At 43.7% G+C, this 9,218-nt stretch overlaps 1 long non-coding RNA gene across 2 annotated transcripts in view; it reads right to left on the bottom strand.

The window, feature by feature from the left end:
* LOC103922526 overlaps window positions 1–9,218 on the bottom strand; it is a 31,420-nt gene that overhangs the window by 9,244 nt on the left and 12,958 nt on the right. Inside the window, exon 4 of one of the 2 annotated variants that reach the window (XR_663887.1) lies at window positions 5,132–5,248. The exons of the other annotated variant lie outside the window; for it this stretch is intronic. This is a non-coding gene — a long non-coding RNA (uncharacterized LOC103922526). The remainder of the gene's footprint in view (window positions 1–5,131; window positions 5,249–9,218) is intronic. 2 annotated transcript variants of the gene reach the window in all.

The following is a 9,218-nucleotide window of genomic DNA, read 5'->3' as shown; positions in this document are numbered from 1 at the left end:
CTAGAGGTGTTAGTAGAGAAGTGTAATGCTACAAAAACCATGACAAACCACCCAGTTTGGTACATCTTTTACCTTCGACTCTCATTAGCTCAGAGGCTCGGTGATGTGGACCTGATCTTAGTGTGGCCATTTCCATTTGCCAATGCGTAATGCTCCATGTGAGAATGGAGGGGTGTTACACCCATTTTGCCCTGATGCACCTATATATTTTGGATCAGTAAATCCCACAACTTCCTCATCTTAATATTCTGATGACTATAACAACTCCAGCCTAAACATAAGCATCCTGTTTCTTAGCACCATTACACAAGTTTCATTCAGTTGAATTTTTTAGGATTACACTAAGATGAAATTGGTGTGGGAGAGTGAAAATTAGAGCTCTTAACTTCTAAATGCTAACTGGATCTTCCACCTGCAGCAAACTGCCAGTCCAAACGTTTTAAAGCCAGATTCCAAGGTCACGACTTGGGCCAGTCTCCTCTTTGCAATTCACTTCAAGGACTGATTGAGTACTTCAGAACTTGGCACAGCAAACGCAGCACGTGTACAAGAGGCAGAGATTTCTCCAACAAATTCACCAGCGCTGACTTGTGGTTTAATTGTGGTTAAGACACAGCTTTTCTTTACTATCTTACTATGTCAAGCTCTGTGGAATTCAATTAAGATATCTATCGTACTGGAGAAAATTTAAAACTGCATGCCAGTGCTGTTGAAGGGTCATAACATAATTACAGTTCTCTCCAGCACTCCACCCGCTCCTCACTCCAGCAAAACTCTTGATAAGCTCAATGAGAGATTGGCCAGGCTGAGAGCAAATTAGTGTTGAACACAGCCTCTTTAGTGCTTCCTTTATCCAAAGGGCGCCCTGCCATCTAGTGGCAAGGACATTCCAAAAATACCACTTCGATTTTTTCAGAAGAGGAACTTCATATGGAAACCCTCCCAACATTGTTGTACGTGTTTCAGATTTAACTGAAAAAAGTTGCAAAACCTTGTACTCTGTATATCACATTCTAAAGACCTATGTAGAGAGCCACTAAGAAAAAACACACAAAATAAAAAATTAATATCTCCTCTATCCGTATTGCGTTGAAATACATAATATGTGAGCAACTTTCATATCTAGTTCTGTAGCATACCTTAAATATTAAGTTCCTTTTTCTAGTTAACTGTTAATGAGAGGTCCATGCATCACAGCTTCAGAGAACCAAACCATTGGATACTTTTTTCGTATACAGTTTTCTCTAGCTAATTGCTCTAAAGCTGAAGTCAGAGTTACAGACCACATGGTGATAGTAGTCATTTGGAAGGAAATAAGTGGAGGTGGGGGAGATTAATTAGGGGTATATAAGAATGATGAAATACAACCACAGTATAACAACCACCCAGCTATGTCACAGACTGACACGTCTATTCCAGAAAGGTCACTTCTGTCATTTTCCCCAGCCCCAGCCAGACATTCCCAGCCTCCCACCTACATAACAGCTTCGATTCACTATTGAAAACGTGATGAAAACTCAGTTTTTGCAAGGCTGCAAGATTGCTAGTGCTGACATGAGAGGAGATAGGAAACGTGATGGGAAGGGAGAAGGAGCTGAGAGCTGCCATTGAGTCATCAGGATCCTTACACCAACTATGAAACTGTACCCTGAATTTCTGATCTACTATGCATCAGTGTTAAGCAGCTCTGTTGCACCAGGTCTGGCTGGAATTGAGTTAACTTCATAGCAGCCCATATGCTGCTGTGTTTTGGATTTGTGACTAAAACACTGTTGATAACACACATCTTTTGGCTATTGCTGAACAGTGCTTGCATAGCATCAAAGCTTTCTCTTTTTCTCACGCCACCCCCCTCCAGTGTGTAGGCTGGGGAGGGTGGGCACAAGAAGATGGGAGGGGACAGAGCCAGGACAGCTGACCCAAACTGGCCAAAGGGTTATTCCATACCATATAATATCATGCTCAGCAATAAAAATTGGGAGTGGGGTTGTCTTCCAAGGTAGCCATTGTAGCTGTTGCTTGGAGACTGGCCGGGCATCAGTCTGCTTGTGGGAGATGATGAGTGATTGCCTTTGCATCACTTTGTATTTTTCCCTTCACTTACTAAACATCTTTATCTCAACCCAAGAGTTTTCTCACCTTTGCTCTTCCTATTCTCTCCCTTGTCCCACCTGGGGGAGAGTGAGCGAGCGGCTGCGTGGGTACTTAGCTGCTGGCCAGAACCAACCCATCACATCCATCCAATTAGCTTTTCATAGCAGATGCTACAGACAGACATTTCAGAGCTGATGGTCCAACTCTAGTCTTTTGCTCCGTTGATAATGCAACAATGTACTGAAATGGCACCTCCAAGACAAGGAGGTCTTAAATACACCCAAAGAAAAAGTGAGGCAGAAAGTGAAGAATTGTAGCTACTGGTGACAACCAAGACGGCTGTTATTTCCTTGTGGAAAGGAGACTGTAGGAGGAGCAGCAGAGCCTGCTGTTCCCAGCCATAAATAAGCAACGCAAAAAAAGAATCTATTCCCAGAGGCGAACACAGAAGAAAGCTCTCTGTGAACACCAGTTTCTAAGCTGTTTGACAGGACAGCTTCACATCCCCCAGAGACTTGGGTTATATCTGTGGTAGCAGGAAGTGGGATCTCCTCCAACCATCACCTGTTACTTTCCAGCTCAGAGCGACACCCCACTATCCAGGACAACACCCAGAAATGCTCACTAGTGAAATGGGTGAAACAGATAAAGAATCCTGGACACTCAGTGCAAGCCATCCACAGGTCTACCATGGCCAGAAAAAACAGAAGTTGGGTGCAGCTGGGCTTCTATCTGAAAGGATTAGGAGGGCCTTTATGTAAAGGTATCTGTTGCTGTGAAAACACTGACTCCGTATCTGAAATAAATCTGACCTACAGGAAAGTGCTGAGGAGGAAGAAAATCTGTGCTGAAGCAATAGAAGTAGGTGAACTAATAACCACCACGAAGCTGATGCCTCCACGCATTCAGACAGACTGCAATCAAAGCATTACCAGGAGCTGTCAAACTCATTCCTGAACAGTGTTGAGATCTCCCTGTTAGAGACGGATGGCAAGAAATGTGTACCCAGGCAGACAACTCTTGAAGCTTCAGAGGTGTCTCTGCCTTGCTTACTTGGTAGTAGGGGTGAACTGCTCTCTGTAACTATTCAGAATGAAGTGCAAATAAAACCAAGTAATCATGCAATATTCCCCTTAAAGATATAGAATATTTAGTGACCTGTACAATCATTTGAAGCTACAGATACCACACTGCCCTGGACAAAGGACAAGAATCTCTAACGTGACTGACCGGGACATGCAGGAATAATCATTCTAAGAATAATGAAAAGCTTGTCAGATTTTCAGTCTTCAGAACATCAGTATGTTGGGCACACTGAGGATGGGGAGGTGGCAGAGGATCATCCAGCTGTGGCTTGAAAATGAAAAATCAACTAGAAAATCCATTATTTCCCTGCCCCTTAAATGATCTGGTTACTTCACATAGTTTCCCTTATACAGAAACACAACACGTGTGCCCTGAATGCACTCAGCTGCAGGCACTGTGAAAAAGGGTGCTTAAGGAAACACTCCTAGGAAGTTAAAATTCTATCTCCCCACAGCTAGATGGTTCTGGATGAAGAAAATCATTCTTACTTGCACTCAGTTGCTGCCTGAAACTCCTGCTGACTAATGACCTTTCTCTTAAATTTGTCAGTTTTTTTGAGAAAAATGTAAAAAAGACAAAACAATACTAAGAAAACACAATTTCATACACATTGAAAACAAACGAGCCCTAGGTTAGTGAAAGGATTGACCTATTTTAACCAGAGATTGCATCGCTTGGAGAAAGGGTCCAATTCCATTTCAAATATGTTGCCTACCCTATATGGTAAGTGGAAAATTGTCTCCCTTCCCCCTCCAGTATACAGCTCCAGCCCACACTGTACAGGAATGGCATAAGACTTAACAGAGTTTACAAAAATACTGCCTTATATAAACAACATATCAGAGGTCTCAAACAACCAACTGAACACAGTAGCGAATCATTTAGGACACTTTGCTGGCACGTTTCAAACTAAACATTTACTTCTGAACTGGTCCTCTGTGACCAGAACTCCTCCAGAATAAAGGCTACTGCCCTGAGAAACACTCCGGTCTCCAGTTAAGAAGCATTAGCAAAAAATACACAGCATGAGATCCACACTCAATTTTTGCTAAGACTGGCAAACCCAACTGCAGGGCAGACACAGCATTCTGCAAAGACGAGAGCAGGCATCATTCTGGGGTCCAGCAGCCCCACCATTCCAGTGACAAAGGGGCCGAAGTAAGCAGTGAATGGAGCATGCCAGACACCCACCAGCTGACAGTTAGCCAGATGTCAAGGTTTCTAAGCTACCAGGGACTCTCTTCCACAAGGGATATTTCCACCTCGCTCCTTAAACCATTTATCTGTCAGCTTCATATTGCAGGAGGAGTGCAAAGGTGAAGAGGACTGAAGATTTCTCCATCGATCACTGCTTGTGGTTTGTCTGCCTCTGTAAGGGACTGAGAGCACGCTGATGGATGAGGCTCTGCAGAGCAACTCACAGTAACAAAAAAAAAAGGAAAAAAGAAAAATCCGGAAGATCACCCTAGTGTCCAAATACCTAGGATCCATAAAAGCCAATGAAAGAAGGCTGATTGTCTTTGCAAGTATGTGCAAATGTCCCTTCCTGAAATGAACTTGGTGATGCTGCCACTTTCCATACAATGGAGCCCACGAATTCTCAGCAACTCTCCTTTCACACTGCAGGATTGGTGCAGGCAGGAAATTGGTGTGCAATTCACCTGTCTCAATGCAGATATTCACAGAGTCCTTATCTACATGTCAACTAGCTAACTATAATGGAGACATACAGACATTTCTAATGCATGATTTTTTGACACATCTCAGAAGGTGCCCATGCGGTAGCATCAAATTGTGGGATCCTGTCCAAAGACTATTATCTTTGGAAAAAGAGCCTTCTCTTCTATCACAGGTGATTTTTCAGTGTTTTGAATTTCACAGACTTCAGCAGTTTACACTCACAAAGGGCTCACAAATTAAACAAAATAAATGTGATTGGACCGATGCTTACTAGAACGTGGCCAAGAGTGAAATGAAATCAGACTGAACCAAGTTTGCCAACTTGGCTTCAACTGCAGTCACACCAGATGCTGGACTGATTCTCCCATCTCCCATTTCGCTGTGAAATCTGTGAAAGAAAAGACATAATCAGATTTTACCCGTTCCCACTTTTTTCAACCCATATCCTCAAGTTCTGAGACTACAAGTAAAACTGATCTGTTTTTTATCTTCCATTAGAATTGTTTTCTGCTGCAAATGCTGATGTGGTGGAATCAAATACTAGCCAACCAAAAACCTGGGCTATGCAGAGAACAGTATGATCACTTCTAGTCAACCAGGTCCTCCTGCCACCCTGGCTGAGGTATGAGTATTGCTTGTGCAAATCAGCATCCCAGCTAGGCAATGGTATAGTCTCTCTCCTCTCTCTTCTGCTATTGGGAGCCTGGGAAATGAAGCCAAATGATTCAAAAAATGAAGAGCAAACCAAGTGGAAAGGAAGGTTAAACAGGCACTTCTACTGGTTCATTGTCTTCCCCCAAATGGGCCCAGAGTTATGATCTGATTATTGTTTACAACACAAGCACAAAAGTCCTCACCTTTAAAGCTCAGCTTGAGGTTGCCGGCCTGAATGTTAGAAAAGGTTTTCCCTAACAAAAATAAAAATATTCACTCCTGAAGGCAGGGGGAGCCAATGAACAGCCTCATAGCTCCACTGTTGCAGCCACTTCACAAAGTGAAATCACACTTCGAAAAATCATTAATTAACTCACATATTTTGATAGAAAGTTTGATTTATTTTATCATTCATGAACTGCCTGCATAAACAAGTCACCGCAAACCTCTGCACACCGTACAACAATTTGTTGAATCGCTGACAGAGTTAATGACTACAGTTGTTTTTATTTATCACTGTACAACATTAGTTGAGTCACTGGGTTACTGTCATGGTTTAACCCCAGCCAGCAACTAAGCACCACACAGCCGCTCGCTCACCCCCCCCTAGTGGGATGGGGGAGAGAATCGGAAGGGTAAAAGTGAGAAAACTCGTGGGTTGAGATAAAGACAGTTTAATAGGTAAAGCAAAAGCCGCGCACGCAAGCAAAGCAAAGCAAGGAATTCCTTCACTACTTCCCATCGGCAGGCAGGTGTTCAGCCATCTCCAGGAAAGCAGGGCTCCATCACGCATAACGGTTACTTGGGAAGACAAACACCATCACTCCAAGCGTCCCCCCCCTCCCTTCTTCTTCCCCCAGCTTTACATGCTGAGCATGACCTCATATGGTATGGAATATCCCTTTGGTCAGTTGGGGTCAGCTGTCCCGGCTGTGTCCCCTCCCAGCTTCTCGTGCACCCCCAGCCTGCTCGCTGGTGGGGTGGTGTGAGAAGCAGAAACAGTGCCTTGACTCTGTGTAAGCCCTGCTCAGCAGTAACGAAAACATCCCTGTGTTATCAACACTGTTTTCAGCACAAATCCAAAACATAGCCTCATACTAGCTACTATGAAGAAAATTAGCTCTATCCCAGCCAAATCCAGCAGAGTTATTGATCAGTTCTGCCTTTATTTAGATTTGTTAGATTTTTTTTTTTTTTGTACTAGTCAGAAAGTCAGAAGTTTCTTTTCTTTGAAAGGGAGCCATCAGTTGTGTTCTCTAAGGCACGCTGATAGCTAAATCAAAACCCCACACAGTCGGGGCAGTATGTCTGAGGCAAAGAAATTGAAGGCAAGGATTTTAAAACCAGTATCAAAAACTGAAACACGAATATCACATTTAAAGATATGAACATTAAGATGAGCATCAAGGCTTAACATTATAACATGTTTTGCGAAGTGAAGCAGTGGTTTTCCTGAATCATATACCACAAGCCCATTTACTTCAGTAGGGCCATGAAATCAGCCCAGATGCGGCTGTTACGTTCCAGAACAGAGCCCTAAACACAGCTCTCACAGCTGCCAGGGACATCTGCAGGTGTGCAAGGGTTCAGGGCTGTGCATACTCCAAGTCTAGCAGGGGTGCACTGCATTAGGGCTAGGAAATGCCCCTCAATGGCACTTCCCTCTAGTTCCGATGGAAATATCGGATTACCTCCATCTTGCTTCCACGTTGGCTCACAGATTAGCTATGGAAAAAAAGTCCTAGACACCTCTATGCATCCTGTACTTTAAAAAAGAGTAATTTTGGATGGCTGTAACTTTCTCCACAACTTTATCTCAAGTACTTGTAAATAAGGAATTTAATAATTCTATATAAGAAGAAGAAAAATAACAAAGTTACAATAATCTGAATTACTGATGGAAATTCCTTCCTCTGCATCTCCCCTGCACACTGAAACACAAACAAGCATGCCAGAAGGTATGATTTCTGTGTCACAAGATGCTTTGCACAGCCATGAGAATACTACCAGTGCTAAAAAACAACAGAACTATTAGCTATATTCTGTTGCTACGAACAGAACTGCTAGTGAAGATATGAGGGCACATCTCAACTGGCTGAAGCACTGTACGAAGTGAGAGGATGAAATAATTCACGTATTCACATACTGCTGCTTTCCCAGTTACATTTTGTTAACGTTTTGCTGGATTTTATCACCGACTTTCACGTTTTTCCCGAATGCCAACAGCAGAGGGCAGCACTACAGCCTGGTTCAGCCTGACACCAGCCTCTGAAAAAAGACCCCGTACGGATTTTTCTGCTGTTTATCCGAAAGGTTATTCCAGGATACTTCTCTTGCACTGCGCACAGGCGCAGCAGTTAGAGGCCCTGTCTAAGTAGGTATGTCCGGCTTCCCAAGTCACCCCAGCTATGGAAGGCCATGGATCCTGGCTCTGTCCCAGGCTGACCTATTCAGGGGAAAATTAATCCTGCTTCAGAAGGCCAAGGCTAAAATAAACCTGCGCTGGCTGGAGAGCGGAGGAGTGGCAGGGAAAAGGAGCCTACGCAAATGCGTGCTTCTCATCCCCCGCTATAACCAACCTCCTCCCACCCCGTTACTACTGCTCAAAGCTGAGAACCACCTCCCCTGCTGAGCAGTGCCCAGTAGGAGAAAGTGCACAGCTTTAGGGTAGCCTTCCCAAAAGCCATGTCAACGGGATCTCCTCTTCTCTGGAAGTGGGGGTGTTTTAGAAGTGAAGGAAAAAGGGGAAGAGAAGAGGTGTGCTCTGCTTAAGGGGTTTTTTTCATCTTGTTTTGCAGAGGTGAGGGGCAGAACAGGAGACAAAAGTGTGTAATAATAAGATGCTGGGTACCAGGGACACTGCTGTCTCACAACTTTTCATTCTTTTAGCTCTTCCTGCCTGTGGATTATTACCAGTGAATGAGAAAGCCTACAACTTCAAAAATGCCTCACAGAAATGAAACATAGCATCGACGGAAATGCATGGAAGCCACAGAGACTATTTTCAATTACATAAAGATCTATCTATTGTATTTGAACTGTTACTTCTGACCCGAGTCACTGGTCTAGTTCTATGTACAGAAAATAGGTGCCAGCCTGCAACACTGTAACATCTGAAAGGAAAGGCAAATGATATACAAGCAGCAGATTCATACAGCTTGTGGGTGACCCCTCTGTCACTATGATCCTGGTAACTTAGAAGGTCCAGGTAATCTATCACAGTATCCTGGTTTCAGCTGGGACAGAGTTAATTTTCTTCCTAGTAGCTGGTACAGTGCTGTGCTTTGGATTTAGATTGAGAATAATGTTGATAACACACCGATGTTTTAGTTGTCGCTAAACAGTGCTTACACTAGTCAAAGACTTTTCAGCTCCTCATGCCCTGCCAGAGAGAAGCTGGGAGGGGGCACAGCCAGGACAGCTGACCCAAACTGGCCAAAGGGATATTCCATACCATGGGACGTCATGCTCAGTATATAAAGCTGGGGAAAGCTGGCTGGGGGGGCTGCTGCTCGGGGACTGGCTGGGCATCGGTTGGCGGGTGGTGAGCAATTGCATTGTGCATCACTTGCTTTGTATAGTCTTTTATTATTATTACTATTTTATTTTATTTTATTTCAATTATTAAACTGTCTTTATCCCAACCCATGAGTTTTCTCACTTTTACCCTTCCAATTCTCTCCCCCATCCCACTGCGGGGGAGT

The sequence above is a fragment of the Pygoscelis adeliae genome, unplaced genomic scaffold, assembly GCF_000699105.1.
Source record: "Pygoscelis adeliae isolate BGI_AS28 unplaced genomic scaffold, ASM69910v1 Scaffold167, whole genome shotgun sequence".
NCBI classification, from domain to species: domain Eukaryota; kingdom Metazoa; phylum Chordata; class Aves; order Sphenisciformes; family Spheniscidae; genus Pygoscelis; species Pygoscelis adeliae.
The sequence above is the reverse complement of the archived record's forward strand: the minus strand, read 5'-3'. Positions and strand labels throughout refer to the sequence as shown.